General features: G+C 48.4%; 1 protein-coding gene and 1 long non-coding RNA gene across 4 annotated transcripts in view; both read right to left on the bottom strand.

Moving 5' to 3' along the window:
* FBXL7 (F-box and leucine rich repeat protein 7) overlaps positions 1–27280 on the bottom strand; it is a 352858-nt gene that overhangs the window by 97104 nt on the left and 228474 nt on the right. The window lies entirely within an intron of this gene.
* LOC112652789 (uncharacterized) lies at positions 3696–5633 on the bottom strand. The gene is made up of 2 exons (XR_003131721.3): positions 4938–5633; positions 3696–4790 (listed from the first exon to the last, which is right to left on the bottom strand). It is a non-coding gene; the product is annotated as an uncharacterized LOC112652789 (long non-coding RNA).

Here is a 27280-nt window from a genome sequence, read left to right on the forward strand (position 1 = left end):
GCGCCAACTGCTTGACCCCGAGCTAGCCCAGCGCCGTTGGGGCTGCGGCTGTGATGGCTTCAAGACAGCTTCCAGTATTAACGTGCAGTATCTCCTACTAGAGACATTGTTTTCCCTCCATGGACCCTTGTTTTGAAAGACCAGATTCAAAGTGAAGAGAAAAAAAGGCACAATTTCACTTTGTGTGCAGCTTTTCAAACATGTTGAGATCACTCTTGGAAGGAAGTACACAAAAAGCTTAGTAATAATCATAATGATAACGTAATAGGTGGCTTTTAGACTTTAGATGTCCGAACATCCAGATGTTTGGCCTCTGCTGGAGGGATCCCGATGACTGATTGCATTTTCCCAGCCTTCATGCAGCTGCAGGACTTTGTGGGCCCCGAGCCTGAGAGCTGCAACAACGCAACTAGAAATCCAGATTATCGTCCTACCGCCGAGGGCCCCGGTGAGCAACCGGCGTCTGCAGCCCGGATCTAGGCCCACCAGCTCCTGACGCGTCGTCCCTGGCGGCCTTCACTCGGCTACGCGGGGCTGAGCTCCTGCGATGCGGATTCTGGGGCCCGCGATGCCACGGGGGTTGATGACCTGGCCCTTTGTGGAGAATGTCTGCCCACCCCTTGCGTACATCATCTCCTTTCCTTAGTTAATTGGCTTTCTATGAACCTTTACCTTTCAGGAAGGTAAAATAAATCAGTGTTCCTGATATGGGCGTGGACCATACAGGCTTTGAGAAAATGCAAAATAATTTCGGTCTTTGTTCAGAGGTGAGCTCCCTAGAATTTAATGTTTAGGAGGCCGCTGGTTAACTGCTCTTCACCTTGGAAATCACCACACATTCGTTAGGAGAGGAGCGAACTCCAGATGCACAGGTAGACACGTGGCTAAAATGTTCTTCACGGTTTCCATTTTATAATTTTTTAAAAAAGATTTTATCTATTTGTTCATAAGAGACCCAGAGAGAGGCAGAGACCCAGGCAGAGGGAGAAGCAGGCTCCCTGCGGGGAGCCCGATGCAAGACTCGATCCCAGGACTCCGGGGTCACGCCCTGGGTGGAGGGCAGACGCTCCACCACTGAGCCCCTTGGGCATCCCATTTTTATAATTTTAAATAACATAAGCTACAAGAAGTGATGGAGCATCAAAATCACCTCGATATAAAGACTTCAGTCTTATCCAAATTTTACTGTCATAATTATCACTAACGTGCTTATTTAATGACCAGTATTAACTTGACACTTCCACATAGAAAACTAATGAATAAAGAAAACATAAAGAAAATAATGTAGTTACTGTTTTTTCTGTATCATTTCAAATGTAAAGTTCTGTAAAATCTACTTTTTTTTAAATAAATTTTTATTTATTTATGATAGTCACACAGAGAGAGAGAGAGAGGCAGAGACACAGGCAGAGGGAGAAGCAGGCTCCATGCACCGGGAGCCCGATGTGGGATTCGATCCCGGGTCTCCAGGATCGCGCCCTGGGCCAAAGGCAGGCGCCAAACCGCTGCGCCACCCAGGGATCCCCTTTTTTTTTTAATTTTTTAAAATTTATTTATGATAGTCACACAGAGAGAGAGAGAGGCAGAGACCCAGGCAGAGGGAGAAGCAGGCTCCATGCACCGGGAGCCCGATGTGGGACTTGATCCCGGGTCTCCAGGATCGCGCCCTGGGCCAAAGGCAGGCACCAAACTGCTGCGCCACCCAGGGATCCCTGTAAAATCTACTTTTGTATCCTATTATTATCTTATTACTATTTTATCCTATTATTTTATCCTATTATTTTTAAAGAAAAGGTTAATTTAGCTACCTTAGGAGTCATGATTCATAACAAACTTGAATTACTGTTTCCTGAAAAACTTTTAAGTAACATTTAAGTAAACTTAAACTGATCTTTCTTTTTTCATTAGTTGAAAGAAAAAGGAAAAAAAAAAAAAGCCACAGCAGATCTTTTGTCTACAGATTCTTAGGTTCTCATTTGAATGTGATCTGAGACTCTCTCCTAGTACAGATAGTGCTTCGTCAGGTTTCCTCTCCCCATAAATCCTAAACACTATTCACTATATCAGTTTCTGGCAGTAGCATTACATTCATGCATGTATACGTCTACGTGTACACGTGTATACAAGCGTGTGTCTGTAAGCGCGCCCGTGTGTGTAGTGCTGGAGACGACGGGTGAATGCCTGCCGGAGCTCCGACTTATCACCGCCTCTGCCTGCCGAGTGCTGGTTGGTTCAGTATCGTGTGGGATCACAAACGCTTGAAGCCGGATCACGGAGCAGCAGGCCCTTTGCCGTTATTACAAGATGAGTCTCCTGTTATCTAGTCTCTAAATTTTATCACCTGTTTAAATCCTCACTCTTCCACGCTAATGCTAAACTCGCCCTGTCCAAAACTTTACTAGCTGGCTAGGGATTGGGATCCCGACGGAAATGAAAATATCTTTTTTTTTTTTTTTTAAGTTAGCGAAAGTCATATATTTAGGAAGGGAAGTCTCTATCACATCATTTGTCTTTTTTTTTTTTTTAAAGATTTTATGTATTTATTCATGAGTGACACACAGAGAGAGAGAGGCAGAGACACAGGCAGAGGGAGAAGCAGGCTCCATGCGGGAAGCCCAACACGGGACTCGATCCCGGGACCCCAGGGTGACGCCCTGGGCTGAAGGCGGTGCTAAACCGCTGAGCCACCCAGGGATCCCACATCATTTGTCTTTTAAAAGAGAATCTGTCTGCCGCCCCTGATGCCAACGCCCGTCGGAGACAGAGCCTCATGCACTCCCCCGCCACTTTTTGACTTGTCGTGAGGGTGTTATGCCCTTTTAACAGGTGAGAAAACAGGTGTGGGCAGACCGGGTGACTCGCCCAAAGCCTACAGCAGAATCTGGGACCTGATCTCGGGGCTTTGGGCTCCAAGTCCAGCCAACTTCTCATTACCTCACACCCGCAAACCTCTCACGGATCTAAACAAAACCAATCTACCCAGAAATTAGGAGGAGTTCGTTCTTTTCGACTTTGATTTTTGACAAAGGTCAACTCGTTATGGAATTACACTTCATTTTCCAACGAAAAACCATCAACAAGGTTATCCTGCATGAAAAAACAAAACAGACAAATCTCTCAACAGGAATTTCTGAATAGATGAGCAGCTTTGTGGCCTTCGTAATAAAAAAACTTAAGTGGCTGCGATGCAGGATATTTAGGTCAACTGTGAGTTTAAGAGCGGCATCTAAAACGCATCAAACGCGTCTGGGCCACAACAGCGTGGACTAGATCCATGTATTTTTTAACTTGGTGTGGGTGCCAATCCCAGCCCACGACGAAGATTAAGGCAGCACGGGGTGGGCAGCAACTCCTCATTTCACCCACGAAGAAAGTATGGTGGGGCAGCAAGTGCAGGCTTCACTCGCGGCCAGTTACCGCCACACCCAGTAGTCGGAGGAGACCGTGCTGCTCCACCGCAGGGTTTACGGCAGGATTCGGCTTTCAGATTAGCTGTGTGTTCACCGAATTTGAAAAGGCATGACCTGTACGGGTGCACAAACGCCAAAGGACAGTCGCAGCATGAGAAGGGCCCCCCCATCTCCAAAAGGAAGAGATCCTTCTGCCGATAGAGTTTACCGTGTCCGTTCACTCCACACACTCCTGGCTTTCTCAGATTCACAGAAAAACAAAACCAAACAAAACCAACACAAATCTAAGTAATTAAACCCTTTTTATTTGTATACCTAAGGACAGCACCCAGTGGTAGATGAGTTAAAAGGGAAACGAGGCATTTCGGTGACATATTTCCACCGGTTAATTTCTGAGTGTTTTCAGTCCGAGTGATAGGATCAGGGGTAAGGAAATGATCATAATGATCTTAGTACAGCATTTTTGAACATCCAAACATTTCTGAGTACCTAAAAACATTCTAATTGTGCTTTATACCTAAGTCTTGAGGTAGATGTGGAAAATTTATATCACGGTGGTGAGAATCCAACAGCGCTTTTCACGTATAAACATCTTTTCATAGCCCTTTCCAGACAGTTTGAAATGAAACATATATTACAAATTAATCTAAAATAAATTACATTTTCTCAATCGCAGCCATTGGCTGTCACCTTACTGAAAACACCCTTCAGCCAAGACTCAGTATCTAGCCACTTGATTTAGTGCTGGCTACCGAGGTTTGATGAAAGCAAGAAAGTGTGAAAACTTAAAACCCTTAAAGCAAATACAGGACATTTTATAGGTGATGAAAATAATTGAGTATAAATCCTGTATTTTATTTCCATCTTTCACAAAATTGTCCTGTCCTAAATAGTCAAGTGTCTTGATTGAGTAGAATTTAATGTTCCAAAAATAATCTATCAAGGCAGAGTTTCCCCATCAGCAGCATATGACTCTCATCACCTTCAAATATTTCTCATTAAATAGGGATTAATCCACGAGGCCCCTACTCCGCTAAGGACCCACTGTAAATATGCAATATTCCAGGGAAAGTTGCTAACATCATTATCAAAGGCACTAATGTCCTAAAGAGCTTAGCGAGTCTGCCTGTATAATGAGTCCATAAAGAATTCTGTTTCCATGGAGGTTGGACAGCCATTCTGCACTGAGGCTCTATTTAAAGTTGAACACTTAAGTTTCTTTCCCTTCAAGAGGCATCTCCTTGCATCGCTTCTTCATTTCATTCAAACACTAAGAAAATCAGATGCAAAAAGTGTTCTCGAGTGCCAGTCACGGGAGAGAAGGAGTCCAACGGTATCTCCAACCTCGAGGGAGGCAGTAGGTGGAAAGATTGGTACCACCTGGTTGGTAGAGAGTACAAAACAGGGAAAGTCATAATTTAGTAAAGACTTCTTAAATGCATCGAGGAAAGTCCTGGGTCAAATTACGAGTGTATTTCGGAGGTGGCACAGGGTTGGAAACAATGGGTCACTCGGAACTGGACTCACCAGTGGGGCTGCTGGGGTTAGACCAGTAGCCCTCTCCAACAGCACTACTCAGGGGTAGGACCCAACACGGCGCTGGGCCACCACTGCGATCTGTCAGGTTCCATGGGAAGACCTGGAGTGTCAAAGGTGTATGTCATTAGGATGGGGGTGGGGGCTGCTTTTTTCATTTTTGTGTTTGTTTGGTAAAGCCAGACTCCTCTGGGAGATTCCTAGTGTACGATAGCAGATAAAAGGGATCCACTAAATGTGGTCTCCCCAGGCATTTCTCAGACCCCTCTGGCAATGGAAGATTTTCACGACCACACTGCTAACTGGCTGGATTGTGCCCTCCCCGCCCCCAAATCCAGATATTGGAAGTCCTAAGCCTCACACGGTGACTATATTTGAAGGTAAGGTCTTCAGTGAGTTTCTAGGGATGCCTCTAACCCGATATACGTGGTGTCCTTATAAGAAGAGTTGAGGATACACACAGAGGGAAGACCAGTGAAGACACAAGGAGAAGGTGGCCATCTGCACGCCAAGGAAAGGGGCCTGAGAAGGAACCACAGCCCTGCTCACACCCGGAGGTCGGACAGACTCTCAACCCCAGAACTATGAGGAGATACGTTTCTTTCTTTCTTTCTCTCTTTCTTTCTTTCTTTCTTTCTTTCTTTCTTTCTTTCTTTCTTTCTTTCTTTCTTTCTTTCTTTCTTTCTTTTCTTTCTTTCTTTCTTTCTTTCTTTCTTTTTTTTTTTTTTTAAGATTTTATTTATTTATTCACGAGAGAGAGAGAGAGAGAGGCAGAGACACAGGCAGAGGGAGAAGCAGGCTCCATGCTGGGAGCCTGACGCGGGACTTGATCCCGGGACTCCAGGATCACACCCTGGGCTAAAGGCAGGCGCCAAACCGCTGAGCCACCCAGGGATCCCAGGAAATACGTTTGTATTGTTTAAAACTACTGAGTCTCTGGTATTTTGCCATAGCAGCCGGAGCAAACTAACACACACATCTTAAAGATTTATTGGAACAAAACACTATCTTACGGCAAAAACGTTCCTATAGTTACGGTGTATAGCAGCAGTAAAGGCCCACGTCCTATTTCATGTTTGCATCCCACCCTGTGAGCAGCTACTACTACTACTAGTATGGAACCTCTTGTACGACTGTGAGCTGTGAATTTATTTTTTTATTTTTTCAAGATTTTGTTTGAGAGAGAGAGAGAGAATGAGCTGGGGGAAGGGGGAGAGGGAGAGGGAGAAGCAGACTCCCCTCTGAGCAGGGAGCCCGATGTGGGGCTCCATCCCGGGACCCCGGGATCCTGACCTGAACCAAAGCCACCGCTCAACCAACTGAGCCACCCAGGCGCCCCGTGAGCTCTAAGTTTGGACATACTTCTGCAATTTCTTTTAATTTCGCCAAAGGGTCATTTTTGTTTGTTTTGGGGATTTCTTTTGTTGTTGTTAAGAAAAGCGGAAACATAAAAATGCAAATGTCATGTTTCCATATCTACATTTTGTTTGATCATTTATTTGTTAAATGCCAACTGTGTACCAAGAACTGTGCTACATGATGAGAATACGGAATAAACGAGATAGGTCTGCCGCTTGGGTTTTCGAGTGAGGGGCGAGGAAGAGATGAACAAATATTGGTACAATTTATTATTTATTGTTTAAAATAAATTTATTGAAATTTATTATTTCACTTCAGTTTTGCTAAGTCATATAAATGAAAAATATGGTGGCAGCTGGGCTATAACAATATTTCAGCTTTCACTGAACAAATGCAGGGCATTTTAGATAATGATGCAAATAGAGTCTGCAATCATGGTAAACACTGACATGTTCACATCTGTATCCCATGCAATACGCCTTTTAATATTGAATAAGGCTCACTGATGATTATTATTCGATGGTACGTGTTTATTCAGTTTCTTAATACTATTTGTTCTGAGATCTAGAAACATTAGGCAACAGGATATGCACTTCAATTTAAAATATTTCACTTTACCATTTTTTACATAAAATGAAAGCAGTGGGTCATTATTGTCTGATTTCAGTACCAAGATACGTTTACACAAGAAAATATATGTATTATACCGAAACAGACTATAGAGTGCTATTTCCAAAACTATCCAACAAAATATTGTGCGCATTCAAAGAAATTCTGGGAACCCAGAATCACATATATATGTTGCGTATCTGAATGATAAAAGTCATTTACGACACTAGGAAAGGGAGTCAGGATTGGCAGCTTTGGCTGATAAAATACCATAACAATCAGATACTGTGTTTCAAAATGGGCATGTTGACATTTCTTCATTTATGCAAAATAAAAGTTATTTTTAAGTTGCCTTTTCTCATCCTTTTCACTTCCTTTTCAGTTGGATGCCTCAGCTCCGTTCACAGTTTAATCAAATAATCTTGGCCTCTTTTCACTTGTTGTTTGGCTATTGATCTTCTATCAGAATAGATAAAGCTATTATTTTTCTTTAAAATGACGAGAGTTTTCTAGGAGTATGATACATTAATGTGCATAAATGATCATTTTAATGATGAGATCAGTCGAGACTCTAGTGATAATAGTATTAATGGCTAACGGTCACTGAGTGTTTACTCTGTCAGGCCCTTTGCTGAAATCTTTGCCCTCGTCAGACTTCATCCGCCCAACAGCTCTATCGAGTCCATTCTCTTAGGAGCCTCCTGGTTTTGGTTTGGGCTCTGGGGCTTCGTTTTTGTTTTTTTGAGGAAACTAATTTTAAGGAGAGTAAATGACTAGGACTCTGATTCAGGGGCAGCCCGGGGGGCCAGCGGGTGAGCGCCACCTTCGGCCCAGCGTGTGACCCCAGGGTCCCGGGATCGAGTCCTGCATCAGGCTCCCTGCGTGGAGCCTGCTTCTCCCTCTGCCTGGGTCTCTGCCTCTCTCTGTGTCTCTCATGAAGGAACAAATAAAATCTTAAAAAAAAAAAACAAAAAACGGTTGTGACCCGGCCGCAGAGTCGGGGCTGCGGGGACCACCGCCCATTGAGCAGCAGGGACTGGGCCGGGAGCACCCCAGCTCCCTGAGGCGCCCAGGAGCATGGTCCTGCCGCCAGCACGCGGGGGTCTAGGAGCGGCGCCCACCTCCCCTGGCTGACGGGGCGGAGGCCACCTGGTCAGAACGAGCGGCGTTTGCTTCTCCTGGTCACAGGCAGCGAGGCCTTCCTGTTCAGAAGTGCAGCCATGGCCCAGACTTGGGGAGGGACGGCGCCCCGAGGGCACGTGCCCGGGGGCCCCCCAGCCTCTGGGGGTTAACGCTGGTGAAGAACAGGGGGACCGTGTACCAAACCCGGTGGGAAAGGCCCTCTTTTATATGTGACGTCCCGACCGCCTCGCCATCACAGCACCCACGGGCCCAAGTGAGCCCCAGGGTGGGACACACCGTGTCGCTGTCCTGATGTCGCTTCTCTCCTCCAGTCGTCCAGTGCCTGCCAGCCACTGGGAAGCTCCCTGATTTTTCACACTGTTTGTGAAAGTTTGTCCAAGCTCATTTAAGCAGATACATGGAAGGTAACCGTGAGCTGAATCATCCACAAACCCACATGCCAGGTGTGAGTGCTGGTGGAGGCGATTTTTCTGCTTTGACTAAAAAAGCGACAAGCACACAGGTGGCAGACATCTGATTATGTGGCCCATAAACAAGCAAACTCAAGAATCATTGGAACGAATTAAACAGGCTTATTTTTAAGTTTTAAATATTTCTGTTCAGTGGTTCGGTCTGTAAGTGACGTCATCTGGCTTTCCTTGGGTCTCGTTTACTCTACCTCGAGATTCTGGAATTGGATCAGACGATCGGGAAGGACTTTATTGCTTGTAAATTTGATTCTGTGATTATGAGGTTTTTATTTTAAAAGCAGATCAACTTGAGAAACAAACAAAGAGCCGTAGGACAAGAATCAAGCCTCACTTTTCTTGCTCCACTCGTAGCCTGAAAAAGGGAGGGTGTTTTTCATCTACTTCAATACCCAAAACAATTATCCAATTCAAAATAAAGTGAAAAAATCTATTTTATATCCACAGAAGCCGAATGATTTTAAGTAAATCCCACCAAATACTTCACATTACCACAAATATCTTAGCTTTCTGTTTAAAAATCCTATGACTAATCTCCTGAATGGATTATTTTTCTCCTGAAATTGATTATCGCCGACATCCCAGTGACCTTAGAGGCTGAATAGGGCCTTTGCGGCCCTGCGTTCTAAAATCTCTCAATGGCTACGGCGATACAGTTTCTCAAAGAACTTTGTAGTTAGGTATCATTATATGAATCCACAGTGAAGACGTGGCCCTTAAACAGACCCTAAGTTAAATCCATAAAACACTGAAAATCCATAAAAAATTTAAAAGTCACATCTTACTAGAATATACTACTATATACGACATGATAACTTATGAGAACTTCAGAGTGTGGAGTATTTGCAGTTACCAAATTTCCAAGAGTGTGGATTTCTATTTGGGAAGAGAGGAATTTTAGGATCTAAAAGAGACATCGGCCCTCTTCACTGCGGGAGCCAGGACAACATGCTGCTCTATGCCAGTCCTGAGGGGTTAGGTGGGCTCCCCCAGAATTCACATGCTGAATTTCTAACCCCCAGTGACTCAGAATATATGCCTGTATTTGCAGATAGGGTCTTTAAAGAGGTGATTTATTAAAATGAGGCCCAAGGATGGGCCCCACTACAGGACGACTGGGGTGCTTAGAAGAAGAGAAAATTGGGGCAGAGATGCACAGGGACGGTGATGTGAGGACCCAGGAGAGGCTGGCCTTCTCCAAGCCAAGGCGAGGGGCCTCAGGAGAAACCTACCCTGCCGACGCCTTGCTCTTCTTGGACGTCCAGCCTCCAGGACTGTGAGAAAAACCATTTTTTTGGTTGTTTTTTTAAGGCGTCCCCTAGTCTGTGGTACTTTGTTAAGGTCGCGTAGCAAACCAATGCAATAGTTAATTTTTAACATTTTACTTTAAATGTGGAACAGTAAAATAAGAATGCAGTGAAGAGAAACTGCAAAAAAAAAAAAAAAAATCAATGTGATGTTAACAAACACTATTGAGGCTGCTATGGCATGTCCTAGTCCCACGCCTCAAACACGGTCATCCCCCTTTGTGTGGCCCCCTGCACACCTACTCAGGTGCCCTCAACCACTCACTTGCTACAGCTTTACTTATTATCATTATTATTATTATTATTAACTGCAAGGAGGAGACAGTGCTGTATTCAAGGAGAGGACACAGTGATTACGGGAAATAGCACAGTCGGTTTTCTGTAACTCAAACCTACTGTTACCGAGACAGGGACCTACGCACAGGGGATCAAGGGTCTACTTGTGGAATATTCAGGGATAAAATGCTGGTCATAAAATTTTTAAGTGGCTGATTTTCAAAGTCCGAGCAGAACACTGGCAGGAACCAAGCCGTCCACAGGTGGCCATCGGGTCCACTGCGGTGACGCGCACAGCGAGGCTCTGGGGACCCGGCAGGTACTGGTCGATGTCCGTATCGTTAAGGATCTCACTTTCTCCCGAGGAGGGACATATAGACCTGAAGTCCATCAACACATTTTAAAAAGTATGATTTCAGGCATAGGTAGGTGCAAAGAAAAAAAAACAAACAAACACATGGGAGAGTTCGGAGAACAGCCTGGCGGTGCTGAGAGCGGTGCTAGTTTGGCTGGAGGGCTTCTCCAGGAGACACTTAGGCTGAGACCACAGGGTGAGAGCCAGCTGCACCTCAGGGGAGGAGGAGCAGCCAGTGCAAATGTCCTGGGCTCAGGCCACACTCAGCACGACCAAGCGAGAGAGCGGGAATGGCTGCAAGGCAGTGAGTGGGGTGAAAGTCGGACGTAAGTGGCAGATGAGACCACACGGACGCCCTGGGCCATGCGGAGGAGCATGGATTTTGCCTGAATGGGTCCATTTTAAGCAGAAACTTGACTTGATCTGGCTATGCTCTAAGTCCTCACTCTTGCTGCTGGGTGGAAAAGGGACTGTTTGGGGTCAGGGTAGAGGGAGGGGGTTAGATGACGTCGCCGAGGAGATGGTGAGAAGTACTGAGGCCCAAGGTGGGTTCCGGAGGCAGAGCCAACTGGACGTGTCGATGAGTCGGGTGCGGGTACGAGGGAAAGGTGGGAGCCGGGGAAGCCTTCTGTCCTCCCGACAGCCTCCTTTATCCTGCTTGGGGGAAGATCGCTCTATCAGGCGACGCCTCGCAAGCTTCAAGTCCCCAACACCTGGGGCTTTCATGGATGGAAGGGAGGTGGCCACTCTCTGAGCTGATCAAATGCAGTAAAGTGTCCGCAGTCGTGCTGGCAGACTAACCCCCTGCAGAAACATGGACAGCGGCGAGCATGTTGACCGTCGGGCCTCAGATCTCCGTAGTTAAGTGGATACAATAAGGGGCATTTTCAGAGAAGACAGCCCAAAACAGGAGACATCCCTCTCCCGCCTTGAGCCACACAACCCCGACCCCTCCCTCAATGAGGATTTCCAGCGCCTAAGAATATTTAAAAACTCGGGCTTGCCTACTTCCCTGGGTCCCAAGGTGGAGGATTCTATCCCATTGATAAAGAAAAACCTACACAGAAGAAGACTCGCTCCAGCAGCAATTTCAGGTCTTGTACTTTCCTACCAAAATTAGAACCTCATCGCGGCCCATGATGCTGTTTATCATACACCAGACGCACGTAGCTTTCCGCTAGAAGCTTGCTCGCCAGTCCTTTTACGTAGAGCTGCCCTATGGCCTCAGCCTCTAACCTGCTATCTCCTTTCTGCTAGGAGCTGGGAACGGCTCAAATCCCTTATGACGGCTGGTTTTAGATGCCCACCTGGCCACAATACAGCACTCAGGTATTGTCAGATACGGTGACACAGGTGGGCCTCACCCAAACAGGTGAAGGCCAAAATGAGCAAATACAGATTTCTCAGAAAAGAACGTCTGGAGCGTCAAGTCTGACCTGAATTAGCAGCCTGCTGGCCTGGCCTATGGGTTCAGACTTGCCAACCCCGCAGCGCCACAGGCCGATGCCTTAAAATAAGTCTCTCTTGTCCCCCCTCTCACACGCATGCACACGCACCCCTGTTTCGGTCACGGGTGTCTATAACAGAGTCCCGTGGGTTCCGCTTCTCGGGAGAACCGCGGCTGATACATCCTGAGAACAGTGGGCAGCAGGTGCCCCTCTGAGGAGGCCGGCCCGCCGCAGGCCAGGCCCCAGGCGACCCCGGGGCGCGGCCCCTCCGGGTACAGGGGGCCGCCGACGCCGGCACCCGCTCCTCGCTGAGCTGTCCCCGCCCGGTGTGCAGGACGAGGGCCAAGCACCTGCCTCCTGAGTCTGCCGTGAGGCTGCGGGAGGGCATCGGGCCGCGCACCTGCGGGGTGGGGGCTCAGGCGGCCTCAGGTCCCCCCACCCCGCTCTGCTGTCATGGGCCCTTGCTCCTTCCGGGACCCCTGAGCCTGTGAGCCCCGTCGGCCTCTCCGTGGCAGGAATTGGCTTTTTGTCCTCTGCTCCCCGCGGGCCACGGGAGACGCCCTCCCTCCCGCAGTCCCGCTCAGCCCTGCCCGGGGGCCGCAGGGGAGCCATGGGCACCTGCACCTCTTTCCTGGCGGGGAGAGCCCCTGAGGCCGCGGGGCCGCTGTCGTAGCCACGGCGAGGCGAGGGGGCAGGCCTCTGGGGCCTGCCTTTCCCTCCCGGATACAAGCCCAGGGCGGGACGGCTCTCTCGGCCGCTCCATTCGGCTTCTCCCGCCGCCCGCGCTGCTCTCCCAGGGGCAGCCCAGCCCGCTTGTGCTCCCGCTAAGGGCGCCACGGGCCCGCGCCCACACCCTCAGACCCTCAGCACACCCACGTCTTGTCACTTTGGCGACAGTCGCTCCAGCAGGTGTGAGGCGACACACGTGGTTCTGATTCGCACCCTGATGACGAGTGACGCTGAGCGCTCTTTCATGTACCTGTTGGCCGTTTCTATGTCGGTTTTTCTGGAAAACTATCCAGCGTCTTTTGCCCATCTTAAAATCAGATTGAATTGTGTGAGTCCTTTATGTATTTTGGGATTACGTCATCTGCAAATATTTTGTCCTGTTCAGTAGGTTGCCTTTAAGTTTTGTCGATTGTTTCTTTTCCCGGGCAGAAGCTTTCTAACTTAGTGTAGCAGCCCCGGTCGATTTCGGCTTTTTCCCTTTCTCTTAACCTGCAGTGTGACAGCGCCTCCCGCCCGGCCAACATACTCTGTCGTATTGTGTGTTCAACCCCCTATTGCAATGAAGGTATAAAAATGAATAAGGGGTTATTAAAATGTTTGTTGGAGGCACCCGAGTGGCTCAGCGGTTTGGCGCCGCCTTTGACCCAGGACGTGACCCCGGGGTCCCGGGATCGAGTCCCGCATCGGGTCCCCGCAGGGATCCTGCTTCTCCCTCTGCCTGGGTCTCTGTCTCTCTCTCTGTGTCTCCATGAATAAATAAATAACATTAAAATAAAATAAAATAAAAAAATAAAATAAAATAAAATAAAAAAATAAATAAAATAAAATAAAATAAAATAAAATAAAATAAATAAAATAAAATAAAATAAAATAAAATAAAATAAAATAAAATAAAATAAAATAAAATGTTTCTTCCTCAATGACGGGCAAAACCCTTCCCCAAATCTTCGTTTCCCTACTGGCCTGGGAAGCAGCTCTCACCAGGACTGACGCGCAGTGGTCAGTAATTAAACAAAACTAAATGAGCCCAGAGAACCTTATGACGGTGACCAAGCGCTGACCACGACGTCCATAAGGAACTACCATGCGTCGCTTGATGCTGCTCGGCTTTCCCACGACCCGCCAACTACCCTCCCGGGCGGCTCACTGCCCTGAACACCGTGCTCCAGACACGTGGGGCACCAGGAGCCGCCCCCGCGGGGGTGCGCGGGAGGGTGCTCGGAGGAGCCTCCGAGACCCGGTGCAGGATCGGGTGGGGCCAGACACGGGCACACACCCTGTGGAGCGGCCGGCCAGGCTGTGCTCCCTCTCCGGCGGCTGCTCGGAGGCCCTGGCCTGGTACCCAGATCCCCGGGCCCCGCATGTGCCACTGCTCCAGGGTCAGCAGTAAGGAGGACGACGTGTGGCTGTGTGCAACAGGCTGGCCCCACGCTGCGGCCCGGGCTCGGCTGTCGGCACGTGGACCCTCCGTGGAGCTCAGGGCCCGCGGCCGGCCACGCGAGCCGGAGGCCAAGGTGTAGTGGAGGCTCCGCCGCCGAGTCCACGCGCTCACTCCAAGGCGGGGTCGGCTGGACCTGGCCATGCAGGCGCTCGGGGCCGACGGGAGGCACTTGGGTCCAACTCCCGCTGTCCTCTGCATTGTGGCTTCTTTTGATTTAAAAAATATTTTTGATTTAAAAAATTAACTTGATCTTTTTGACAGGTTGCAAACTCGCACGTCCTGTAAGTGCAAGAAAACCAAGCTCCACGGCGGAGGGCCTGTCGCACGTCCCCCCTGGCTGCATGGTATCCGCGCCGGCACCGCCCTGCCGCCTGTTCTGAGAGTCCTGAAGACTTCCAGCTGCGCACGCAGATACATATAAATTCCTATTCCCCCCCCTTTTTTTCCCAAAAACGATGGTTGCTCATTAAAAAGCGGATTCATCAGTGCTGAAGGAAGTTCTTCCCAGGTGGAGAAACCGTAAGATCCGTAAGTGGAAGAAACTGTTGGTCCAGAGGAAGAGGGAAACTGGAAGAAAGAGAAGCAGAAAGCGCTGAAGCAGGCCCTGGGGCTCACGTCCTGGTCCCCAGGCCTTAGGGACCCACGGGCAGCTGGGGCTCGAGCACAGCCTGTGGCTCTGCTCCCCGTCTCGGGCTTCCTCGGTGCTTTTAGGTTTCTTTCCTCTCTCTCTCTCTCTCTGTCTCTGTCTCTCTCTCGTCTGGCCTGTGTTAATGGAGAAACGGGGAGGAACCTCAGCAATTATCTGGAAAATCAAGTGGAAAGATGCCCGTTGGTCGCCGCGGAGGGTGCAGGCGGATCCAAGGCCAGGACGTCCTGCGAACGAGGGGCCTTCAGGTTTGGGGCCGCGGCACCTCTCTCGGGGGCGCGAGGCCACCTTGCTAGGGGCACAGGCGTGCCCGACGGGGCGCGAACCAGCAGGGCGCTAGGAGGGTCTGTCGGACAGCTCTGAGCTCCCGCACCACCTGAGGCCAAGGCTGGAAGGCTGCGCCCTGGGCAGGACGTGTCCCCAGCCCCGGCCTACGTGCCACCGCCCGGTCCGAGCCCCGTGGCCGAGCGCTGTCACCCATCAGCCGCTGTGCCCGGGAGCAGGCTGCAGCCCCAGGCAGGGGCCCACATCGGGCCCGGGGCTCACGAGGACGCAGCGTGGTCCTGGCCCAGGCCGAGCACGCCCGTGCCGTGACCTCACACGCGAGCCCACTGGCCTGGAAGCCCGCGCGACCCCAGGCCCGGCTCGGTGGCCACACTCACAGGAGGAAGCGGCACCCCGGGGCCGCCCGTGGAACGGTCAGACGGCATCTGAGTCGCCTTCGGGTCCCCTGCCGAGTGCACTGTGCTCCCCGTGGGCTCCGGGGCGGGCCGGGCTCGTGGGTCAGTCCCCAGTGCCGGTGCCTCCCTCCTGGAAGGCCGCGTCCACACCCGGGCCACCGTGCAGACCCCGCACAACACAGCGAGGCAGGCCCGACCAGCGCCCTGGGGGGGACTCGGCCGTCAGGCTCCCAGCCACCGACACGGCCCGGTCCTCAGCCCGCAGCGACAGGACAGCTGTCCCCACAGCCCACGGGGCGGCCGCGTGCCTGTGAACCCGCATCCACCACAGGAGCGGGCAGGGTCGCCGGGTCACGGTCACCGGGTCAGGGTCGCCGGCCCTGCGCTGAGACCCACCGCTTCCCTAGCGTGTCCCCCGTTGGCTGTTACACAACGTGCCCTCTCCACCGTCACGACTCCCGCGGGGCCTATCTTGTCCCCACCTCCTCTTCCCTTAACGGAGCAAGACGCTCTTGGCTTCTGGACCAGAAAACCACCCAGAGATTTTCAGGGTTGCCGGAGAACCCCCTTCACCTCAAGATTCACTCGTAGTTTAACAATTCCTTCAAACTGCCACCCGTGACGGGGACAACAGATAGCGCCAGAACATCCTAGTGGGTACAGTGACCCCGTACAGCGGCCTGACGTCGTGGGCCTGCTTTAGCTAGAAGACACGCCACTGGGTGGGCGGTCGGGGGAAACACACTGTAAGGTCGTGAACTGAAAAGTATAGATTATATAAAATCATAGATTATCATGAAAACACAGCGTCTTTGGGCTGGATGTTACTCCAGGTTCAAGCTGTGGCTTCCTTTTCTGCTCACCTGTCATATTGATGGCAGAGAGCTGGTGAGCACGCCTCTGAGATCAGTGGGATGGTCGTGTCCATTTGGATCTCCGAATACACGAAACTGTCAGGAAGATGTGTGTTTGGGGGCCCCCGGGGCTCAACAGTTTAGCGCCTGCCTTTGGCCCAGGGCATGACCCCGGGGTCCCGGGATCGAGTCCTGCATCGGGCTCCCTGCATGGAGCCTGCTTCTCCTTCTGCCTGTGTCTCTGCCTCTCTCTCTCTGTGTCTCTCATGAATAAATAAATAAAATCTTAAAAAAAAAATGTGTGCTTACTTCTACCTTACAAGCAAAAGCCGTATTTTCTCCCACTTGCCCACTTAGCCCCCAAAATAAAGAACAATGGAATTAAGTGTATTTGCCTCTTAAAAAACACGCATGAGGCGAAACCTTGAGATGATCTTAGTGACCACGCTTCTGTTCGCAGATAAATGAGTGTGACTTGGTCCCCAAGAAAGCCCGGTTTCTTCACATTAGCAATGCTCAAAGGACATGGATTTTGAAGCATTCATCACAGAAACGGTGCCTGGGTGAGAACAGCACCGTCTGGCTCGCGGACCTCTCTTGTCCTGAGCCCCCCGAGGCCTAAGGCTGCGGGCCGCGTCATCCCGCTGCTGCGGCTTCCGACGGCCACCCGCCAGTCCCGGCGTGACACACGAAGGCATCTTTCGCCCGCGTCCCTCTGGCCTGCGAACAGTGACGTTGTTAGAAATATGTCAGCCAAGTTAGAAGAGGGAAGCGCTTGTGTGTCCCCCCCCCCGCCCCGATCTCCCCTCGGAGGCCTCTGGTCCCTCCGGTCCCTGCTGTCGGAGCTGACCCCCGGCCCCGGAGCGCGCCTCTGGACGCCTCTGGACGAGGAGCAGGACAGACACACAGGCCGGCAGGCCGCGGGAGGAGCCGCAGAGGCGGCGGCCCTCCTCTCACCTGTCCGCCGAGTCCTCCAAACGTCTGTCACGTCCCGTGAACAACTCGCGATGAGCCATCACGCTAACAAATGAAGCTAAAAAAAGTTGTCGCCGATTTCCCACAGGAAACGCGACCTGCTTGCCCCCTCGGCCCCAACGGGAGCCAAACTGTCTCTACGGAGGAAGGACCTTTTGTGTGAGTTTTCACCCGCTCCCCTCCCGCCTCACACCCTGAGGAGGCTGCAAACAATAGCCTGGTTGTTCCGAAGCCCACGACGGCATACAATTGTGTGATCAGCCGAGAGCCTCCTTTCCCAAAGTGGTTGAGAGGAAAGAAATAGGCCTAGTGTCCGCGAAACCAGTCATCGGCTCCCAGTAAGAGACAGGGAAGGCCCGGGACTCTGAGCAAAAACCCTCTTTACTCCGTTCCTAAAGGTCTCGCTCGTGATATTTCCCACCAGGCCTTGCCAATTTCAAGACTCCTTTTGCTTTTTTGCTTTATTTATCCGCCTTTAGCAAAGGGACATATCCGTTCTGCTCGTCCACTCTTCTGAACACGCAGTAATAACAAGGACTTATAAAATGCTGATGGCCTCAAAACAAAGCACGTGGCAAACATCTTTTGCTGCTTTCTTTCATATCTTCACGATTTGCCCTCACCTCTGAAGATATCTAGCAGTTATTTCACGTCTCAGCCAGGAGATGTCACTGCAGTTGAATTAAGCAATTAAGAGCACTTGAGATATTCCGGAAAAAGTCTGAGTGTTAAAAAAAAACCTTCTATGAACTGTCACAAATGAGTGGAAAGGCGTTCTGGAGTAAAAGTGGGCTTTGTATACCCAATTCTGCTTTATGGCTAATAGAGGCAACATTTGTCTACACCCCAGATTAAAAGAGAACGCTTATCCCTCCCTCCTTGCTAAATTGCAAATACACTGGAACACAATAGCGTCAGAAACTTACTGATTTATTCATTTGTGTGAATAAAAAACTTTTAGGAAGCGGGGACCTCCTTATCGCTTCCGCTTTTCAGAGAAATAGAAAAAACAATCCTAAAGTTTGTATGGAACTACCAAAGACCTCCAAGAACCAAAGCAAACTCGAGAGACGAGAACAAAACTGGAGGAATCACATTTCCTGATTTCAGACCATACCACAAAGCTGCAGTCATCAAAGTGTCATGGCAGCGGCATAAAAACAGACGTACAGACCGACAGAAGGGAACAGAGCACCCAGAAGGAAATGCCTGCATTTATGGTCAATTAATATTTGACTAGGGTGCTAAGAACACTCAGTGCGGAAAAGACAGTCTCCCCAGCAAACGGTGCTGGGAAAACTGCACAGCCACAGGCAGGAAAATGAAACTGGACCCCTACTGACACCACTCACACTAATCAACTCCTTGACATTGATCCTGGCAATGATTCATTGGATTTGACACCAAAAGCAAAGACAATAAAGGAAAAAATAAACAAGTGGGACTACATCGAACTAAAAAGCTTCTGTGTAGCAAAGGAAACCATCACAAAATGAGAAGGCATCGTATGGAATGGGAGAAAACATTGCAAAACACATATCTGATACGGGGCTAATATCCAAAATATACAAGGAACTTGTACAGCTCACTAGCAAAAAACCCAAATAACTCAATTAAAAATGGGCCCAGGTCCTGACTAGACATTTTCCCAAAGAAAACTTACAAGTGGCCAACAGATACATGAAAAGGAGCTCAGTTCATCACTAATTAGTGGGGAAGTGCAAATCCAAACCACAACGGAACACCACCTCACACCTGTGAGGATGGCTGTTGGTGAGAAGACCGGAGATAACAGCTGTTGGCAAGGATGTGGATGGGATGTAACTGGTGCAGCCACTATGGTGACGGTACGGAGGGTCCTCAAGACATCAAAACATTGCTCCCGTCTGACGCAGCCAACCCATTCCACGTGCCAGTGGGCACCTCGCAAGGTCCGTGTCTCCTCATTACAGCCCATCCTCTGGACAAGTAGGATAGCACTGTGTCCCACTTACGTCCATAGTGCATTCTGGAAAACATTCCAGACTTGGATGTCTGAAAGTCAAACATTGAACTCCTGTTATTTCACGTGGGGCGTTGAGCAAGGAATGCTTTTTTTCTTCAGCTTTAGTGAAGATTCAGTGCGTCACGAATGCATGCCAAGTCAAACGGAAAGAGACAAGCAGAGTGAAGATGCCCTAATCCCTGCCTCCTCTCAACCAGACGGTGCTCGAGAAGCATCACTGAGTCATGGGGTCAAGGATAGTACGCTTGAACACAAAACGCTTGACAGCTAAGCCATTTCTGTTGTTCCTCCGGCCTTGATGTGCGTATAACATCTTCCCGCCATTTACTGTCATCGCCATTGTCAGCTCTTAATAAAGCTCCAGATGACAAAATGATTCTCTTTAACCGTTAACCCAAATTACCTGTTGTTCTTGCACAGTAGGTACTAACAGGATATTTTCATGGGATACTCTCTGGAGTCACGCTCTGCATTTGCTGCAGCAGATCCACTTTGGGACCTTCTGTATCCTGCCCCACAGCCAGGAGCTACACACCTAATGGTCGCTTCTACAGAACAAGGCTACGTCGCTCTCTGGCTCCTGGTTGGAAACAACCAAAGGCAGCCCCGCAGAACAGAGGAGGCCAGAGAGGGAGAGGTCACGGCACTACCTGCCATCCTCCCCCGTCAGCCGTTCCTCTGCCAAACACAGCTTTTGCCTTCAGACACGACTATCGCTCCCTTGCAGGCCTGGCAAGTACCCCAGGAGCCAGCTTGCCTTTGCCCCAACAGGCCCTGAAACTAGCCCAGAGTACTGTGCAACTTTTGCAGGGTCCCTTTAACCCTCCCTCAACTTTGTAAAGCGTTCTCTAGTAAATTCTCTCCAGTCACCTCATTTGAATGTTCTGCATACGCGCATCATTCCTGGACCCTAGGTGGCACCTGAAGCGCGGCCTATGCATTAGTCAGATATTTAAAACTTACTATTTAGATACACGATCAGGAATATATCCCACATGGATGACTCGCATTGGGAATAAAATCGTTTTTACTCAGATCATCAAAACCAAGTTCTACGTGGGAGAAGAAAATGCATAAAGGCAAAGGAATATTTAAAAACCGGAACTGAAGAACAATGAACCCTGCTTGTTGGATCCAACCACAGGTTGATTTTAAATCTTGATTATGGTTCATAGCACTCGGTACACCGACTATTTATCAAGCACCTACTCAGGGTTTGACACTGTGCTCGGCATTTCAACATAAATCATTTTCAGTCTGTCGGATAATCTTGCGAGGCAAGTGATACTCTTGCCCGAGAGCTGAGGAAAACGAGAGTCACATAAGTGCAAGAGCCCAGCCTCAGACACAAGGCCGTGACCTAGCAAGATGTCCAGCGCGTGCCAGCTGTCCCCGTAGCAGACCACCCTGTGCAGAGGGACACCGGCTACTCCTGGGCTGCCCAAGCCCAAGGGACTGATAGGCCTGAAGCCTTAAAACAAGCCCGTTTAGTTCTGCATCATCTCCTCTTCCAAACAGGTATCTTCACATCTCTCGGGAAGCTCCGCAGCGTCTCGTCCATGCATGACTCACAGGTTTTGGAAAGTGGGCCGTGTCACTTCTCTGCCCCTAGTTCCGGATTTTTGTCTCTTTGAGCCGAGTCTGGTGACTGTCATTCCCCCTGGGATCAGTGACTCAACTCCAGCAAGGCTGCTCAAAATGTCAGAGATTCCCACTGTGCTGTCTTCAAAACGATGAGGCGTACTGGTGAGGTTTTCAGAGCATGTCATAATTTGATGAGGAGGAGGAAAAGAGAAATCTTTGTGACAGGGAGGCCTTTCTAGTGCTTAGTGATTCGGGCAGTGACTGGGCAAACAGCCATCTGATAAAATGGTTTGCTAGGAAAACTGCTGGTGTGGGTGACTTTAACAATAAAGAGGTGCAGGGATGATAGGTAACAGCACTGAGTGTGCGGGGTACCATGTTCCGCTCCCCATGAGTCACCTCCCTTGAAGCTCCCCACCTCCCTTGAAGCTCCCTTGGGGGTAGATGTGATTACCAGGCTCGGATTTTAAGGTGGGGAAACTGAGCTGCCAAACAGTGACCAAGTGACTGACCTCTGGCAGCTATAGCTGAGGAAGCTGCCCAGCCCCTGAGAGCCGAGTTCCAGGCCCTATGCTGGGAGGAGAGCTTTCATCTGTGCAAGAGACTCCAGCTTCCTTCTGTTAGGAGCAGCCACAGTTGGAAATGTCTTTTTAAATTTTTTATTTAAATTCAATTTAGTTAACATACAATGTTACTAGTTTCAGGAGCAGAACAAGGTGATTCATCAGTTGCATAGAACACCCAGGCCTCATCCCATCACGCGCCCTCCTCAGTGCCTGTCACCCCGTTACGCCGTCCCCCACCGCCCGTCCAGAGATCCTGCTTGTTCCCTACACTTAAGTCTCTTATGGTTTTAAAAAATATCATGCACAGTGATCTCAACCTACTGCAGGGACGGATGGACTCTCAGAATATGAAACGTGGTATAATCAAATTTTTAAATCAGGCCTGATATTTTTTAAAGATGTAGGGCCCACCCCGCGGCCCCTGCCCGGAGGCCCAGCGCCCTGCCCGTCTGGCGGCCGAAGCCCGGTGGCCTCACCCCGCTCGTGGCCCCGAGCCCGTCCCGGCCGCCGGCGACTGTGGGCCAAGCCGGTCCGCCCCACTGGGCCGGGCTGCCCCGCCTCCCTGCCTGGCTCCCTGGTCGCTGACCCCAGGGCTCGGGCCGGGCAGGTGCCCTCCTCCAGGGCGGCCCCAGCACCACACGGCCCTCTCCCCCCAGCCCGTCACCGCCACGCCCTGCTCGTCCGTCAGCACAACTGACTCAGCCACTTCTGGACACTCCGGATCCGGATCCGCCGGCCTGCCTTCCGGGTCCTGGGCCTCACCCCCCGCGGGCTCCTGCTACACTTCACCTCACCCCCCCTCCCAACGCCGCACCTGCACTGCGCCCCCTCCCCTCCTCCCAACACCACACCTGCACTGCGCGCCCCTCCCACTAACGCCACACCTGGACTGCCCCCTCCCCCTCCTCCCAAGGCCACACCTGCACCGCGCACCCCTCCCCCTCCCCCCAACGCCGCACCTGCACTGTGCCCCCCTCCCCTCCTCCCAACTCCACACCTGCACTGCGCCCCCTACCCCCCTCCCAACGCCACACCTGCACTACGCGCCTCCCCCTCCTCCCAACGCCACACCTGGACTGCTCCCTCCCCCTCCTCCCAACGCCACACCTGCCCTGCGCACCCCGTCGCCAGGGGCCGCAGCACCTCGGTTCCCCACCAGCCCTCAACACCTTCCAGCTCACCAGGCGGCAGTGACAACAGTGCCGCGATTCCAGTCCTTCATCTTCCCCAAAGCTCTCATCCCCTGACCCCACCGCTGTCACTGCTCCTCGGCCACCTTCTCTTTTCTCTTCCCCTTTTGCCAGCCTGGATTTCCTGGGCCAGCGCCACTGTTGGTCTCATGCGAAACCCTTCACTCTCCTGCTTCTCCGTGCTGCTGCTGTGCCTACCCCTCAAACCCCCAAACTTCCCTGCTCCAACTTTCCACCCCCGCCCTGCCTACAGACTAGCTGCTTTATGTTACCGGACAAAAATCCTACAGCAGTTTGTTTCCCTTTAAATTGATGATTGCAAATGGCCAATACAGTCTCAATATTGCCTGGGGAGCCCGGAACATTTCCTTCCTAAATTCACTTTTCCATCCCAGGTATCCTTTCTCCTCAAACATCTCCCATGGTCACCTCCCCAACCCCAAGCTCTGACTCAGAATGGAAGAAGGGATATCCCTTAGCCTTTCACATGCAAATGCCTTCCTTCCCTTGGGCTGTCCATCTCCTCCCCTCCTACTTCCTCAAGAATTTTGCTTCTGTGGTCTTCCTTGTTTGTCTGTCCTGTGCTGTCGATCTCTCCATTTCAACTTTTCAATCCTATCAGCAAGAAATGCACACTCCAATCTGTCCAGTTAAAGGAAAAGTCCTCCCTCAACTCCTCAGATGTCTTCAGCATCGGCTCCATTTCATAGTCTCCTTCGTAGCAATACTTATCAAGGGATGTCTGTAAATACGGTCTCCACATCCTGGTTTGTCATTTACGTTTAAAAATGTTTATTTTTGAACATCAAAGTAAGATTCTTACATATTCTAAAAATGTATTTATATATTTTAGGTTTTCTTCCCATAGCAGCCTGAAACTCTCAACAAAATCACCTGTGATTCACCTTAAAAACATGCTCGTGAAGCACTTCTCTATTTCTCAATTTCTGACACTTGTATTGGCTCCTCAAGTACTGAAATGCCACTGTACTCTACATATAATACCCCTACGCTCACATACGTTTCTGCTTTTCCCACCCTCCCATCGTAGTTATGTCATAGTTTTTGGTTAAACCAGTGTTCAATGGTACGGAAATACTATTCTTAAACAAGATTGTAATGTGCATGACAATAAGTGCATAACTGCATTTTTTTGAACACTTTAATTTTTCTATAGTTATCAGTTGCTTCGATTTTCTAATTATTTTTCTATCTATCACAGATTTGATCTCTACTAGAGCTGTAGAACTTCTTTTAATATATTCAAACATAACAGTATGCTCAGTCCCAATTTCTGTTGGACAAATCCTTCCTGGAATCCTCTATCCTCTGACTCAAAGAAGATCACAGCAGCACAGGGGAGAGATATAATAAAAGATGCCCTAGGGAATCACTGTTACAACCGAATATGCAGCATATCTTAGAAATATGCCTGGCCAAGAAGTCTAAGAAGGTGATAATGAGAGTATGAACAGCAACAGCTTCAGGACAATGGGATCAGAGCACTACTCCTTTTTATAGCCAAAGAAGCTTTTGCACCAGAAAGAAAGAACATTGTTTTCCTGACTTTTTGGTGCATTCTAAATTCTCTGAATCTGTGAAGAATTCTAAATTCTTCAGAATATTAAAAGAAGGACAAGATTTTAGGATAAGTCTGAAAAGAAAGGTAATTTTTATATTCTGTAGCGGAATTCCAGCCACAATTCCCATCAGGATTCTTTATCCCATCAGCTTTAATAAACACATAGAACTCACTGACCTACATTAGAGGTGCCTGTTGAATATGCAATATGAATCTGTGAATCCTCTAAAACCCTTTCTTGTGTCTTAGTAACTCTGGAATTGGTTTAGGAAGTTTAATGTACTTAACAAATTGTTTTTTCCCCTAGAAAATAGTCAGGTAATCATTGGGCAGCTGTAATTCAACTTATGGCATATTCTGAATTAATTCAAATAATTTACAATGTTTTATATATAATATATATAAAAATATAAACAAATATAAAAACATATATTAAAAAATATACACACACACACATATTTTTTTTCCCTGAATTCTATCTGGAATTCCTTATAGTAACACAAATATGGCTTCTTTAAGTTCAGTAAATGTAAGCAAGTTACCACAACTAACCTTTAGTTGTTTTTTTTTTTTTTACTTTGGACGAATGATTATATACTGAATTTACCATTAATATGGCTATTTATTTAGTGAAACCAACCAAAATTTCACATTTTAAGTAAAGAAATGTAGACACAGCAATGGAAAGTATAACTCAATTATTCCCCTTCCCCAATCTTCTTTGTAGATCCAGATTTCCCTTGGAGGGAAGTTCCAAAGGAAGACTAGCCAAAGAGAAATCATTTATTTCATTCACTCAATACCCACATGATGTGGCAATTGGTTTTCAAATATATTTTTGACAAACACAAGTAGGACATCTGGAATTGAGGTAGGGATGATTAGGTCTGGGGAGAAAAGACCAATAAATGGAAATTTCAGAAATCTTTACTGTAGAAACAAGCATTCTAAGAGTAAGTGGTTCTGTCTTTAAAATGAAATTGCTTTTTCAAGTAAGAAAATGCTTATTGAGTTCTACTACAGAACAAATAGATTTTCCATGATGACTCTTGGGTAAAAGTTATAAATCAAATCTTAAGCACTTTTTAAAAAGACCATACAGATGTGTATTGTTTAAGCTTATATTGTCATTAGTTCATTGACTGTATCTGAAAAACTTAAAAATGCTCAAAAATACATACTCAAATTTATTTTATATGAATTATGATGAAAATACCCCAAATTATTTATCCATGAAAAATTTCATCTAAGTGATATGAGACACTTCTTAAAAGTGTCTTCTTAAAAATGGTCATGGATGGTTTTCCTTAGAACTCAGAATGGCAGGAAACCAACAACTGGGAACCACGTTTCCTAAAAAGGCACTCCTTGTGACAGACAAGAGAATAATTGCTCCTAAACCACTCTTTTCCATGTTCAATGACATGGCTTTTCTACTCTGCTCTAGACGTAGTACTAAGACCCACCGCAAGAGTCTATGTCATAACCTGCATTGACAATTATCAATAAATAAGGAAAAAAAAAAGTCAATTAACAGTAAACTGACACAACAACCTTCATATTGCATGGATTTAGTAGGAACTAACATGCTTTTGATTTTGAGAAGCAGGGCTCTACAACTGTAAGACATTACCCCTAGTGAGAAGATCCCTTTGTTTGTACCTTGAGTCATGGCCCATTTTTACTTCTGGCTAAAATCTCATCTCTCTTCTTTGGCTTTTGGGACCCTGACCTTGTGAAGCCATTTCAACTGTACTAGAAAGCTGACTACAGCACCCGCAGCTCTCAGGGATGAAGGCTCAGGGATTCCCGGTATCTGTGATGACACTTGAAGTAATTTGGGGGATACAGAGAACAGAGGTTGAAGCAAATGAACCACTGGAACAGAGAACCCTTGGACAAGAGGAAAATGAACCGTTGGACAAGAATGACGAGGATGCAATAGGTGGTTCGGGAAGCAGTGCCCTTGAGAAGGCAGGAGAGATGCTCTTGACCACAGGTAGATACCTGGTTTTCATAAAGAAGAGGTTTCTTCTTAAGAAAAAGTCCATGGTTCTCAGCCCAGATTCCTTTTTTTTTTTTTTTTTCAAGTTTTTGTTTATTTATCTAAGAGAGAGAATGAGAGAAAGAGAGAGCACAAGCAGGGGGCCGGGGTGGTGGCGGGGACAGGGACGACAGGCAGAGGCAGAGGGAGAAGCAGACTCCCCACGGAGCAGGAGCCCGACTGAGGGCTCTATACTGGGACCCTGAGGTCATGACCTGAGCTGGAGGCAGATGCTTCACTGACCAAGCCCCCCAGGAACCCTCTCAGCCCAGTTTCTTAATCGGTCTAGAGTGGGTCTAGGCAACAGTATTTTTTAAAAAGCTCTCCAGATGACTTTAATGTGTGCTCAGATGTGAGAAGTACTGGAAAATGAAGAACAAAGCAAAAATACAGAAGATGGGATAGAAAGTGAAGAGTCCATCCTCTGGGTAAACTAAGAGATGGAGTACTCATCTCTTCACACAAGACCTGAGTGTAGGGTTTGAAGAGAGTAGGGATATTTGAAAGGGTGGAGTTTATAAATGAAACATAACTGTAACCAGAAAGAACCTCTGAATGACTTAAAACATACTAGAGTGTGTGAAAGTTGGAGAACAGCCCCTTATTGTTGAGGAAGGATAATTAAATGTGTAAGCATCTTAGATCTCATAAGCTTATGCGGGATGTCTTCATATTAGTTATGCCCAAAATATTTGTTGATTGCACTTGCAGATTTTGACTGATTTTGAATAAAGTTATTATCAAAATACTATATGTTTTTTCAAAATATATTCATGTTAATTTATTTTGTTTGGTTGTTGGTGTGCAAGGGGGAGGGGAGTGGGATTGTGTGACTAATTTCCCGCATTTCCCCAACATGGATATAGAGAAGATAATTAGTGTTGCCCTAGACCAAGTGCGATAATAATGCTTCTTGCACAAATGCGTACCAGGACAACATAAGAAAAAAGTTATTCAACCTTGGAATTTACTTTTTTTTTTTTTTTAAACCAGAATAGAGGTTTGCACACTATATATAGCCCATTTCCTTAAAAGGGAAATTCTTGTGTGTCTCCTAGGACCCAGAAGTTCTAT

Source organism: Canis lupus, chromosome 4, assembly GCF_003254725.2.
Source record: "Canis lupus dingo isolate Sandy chromosome 4, ASM325472v2, whole genome shotgun sequence".
In the NCBI taxonomy this organism is placed as follows: domain Eukaryota; kingdom Metazoa; phylum Chordata; class Mammalia; order Carnivora; family Canidae; genus Canis; species Canis lupus.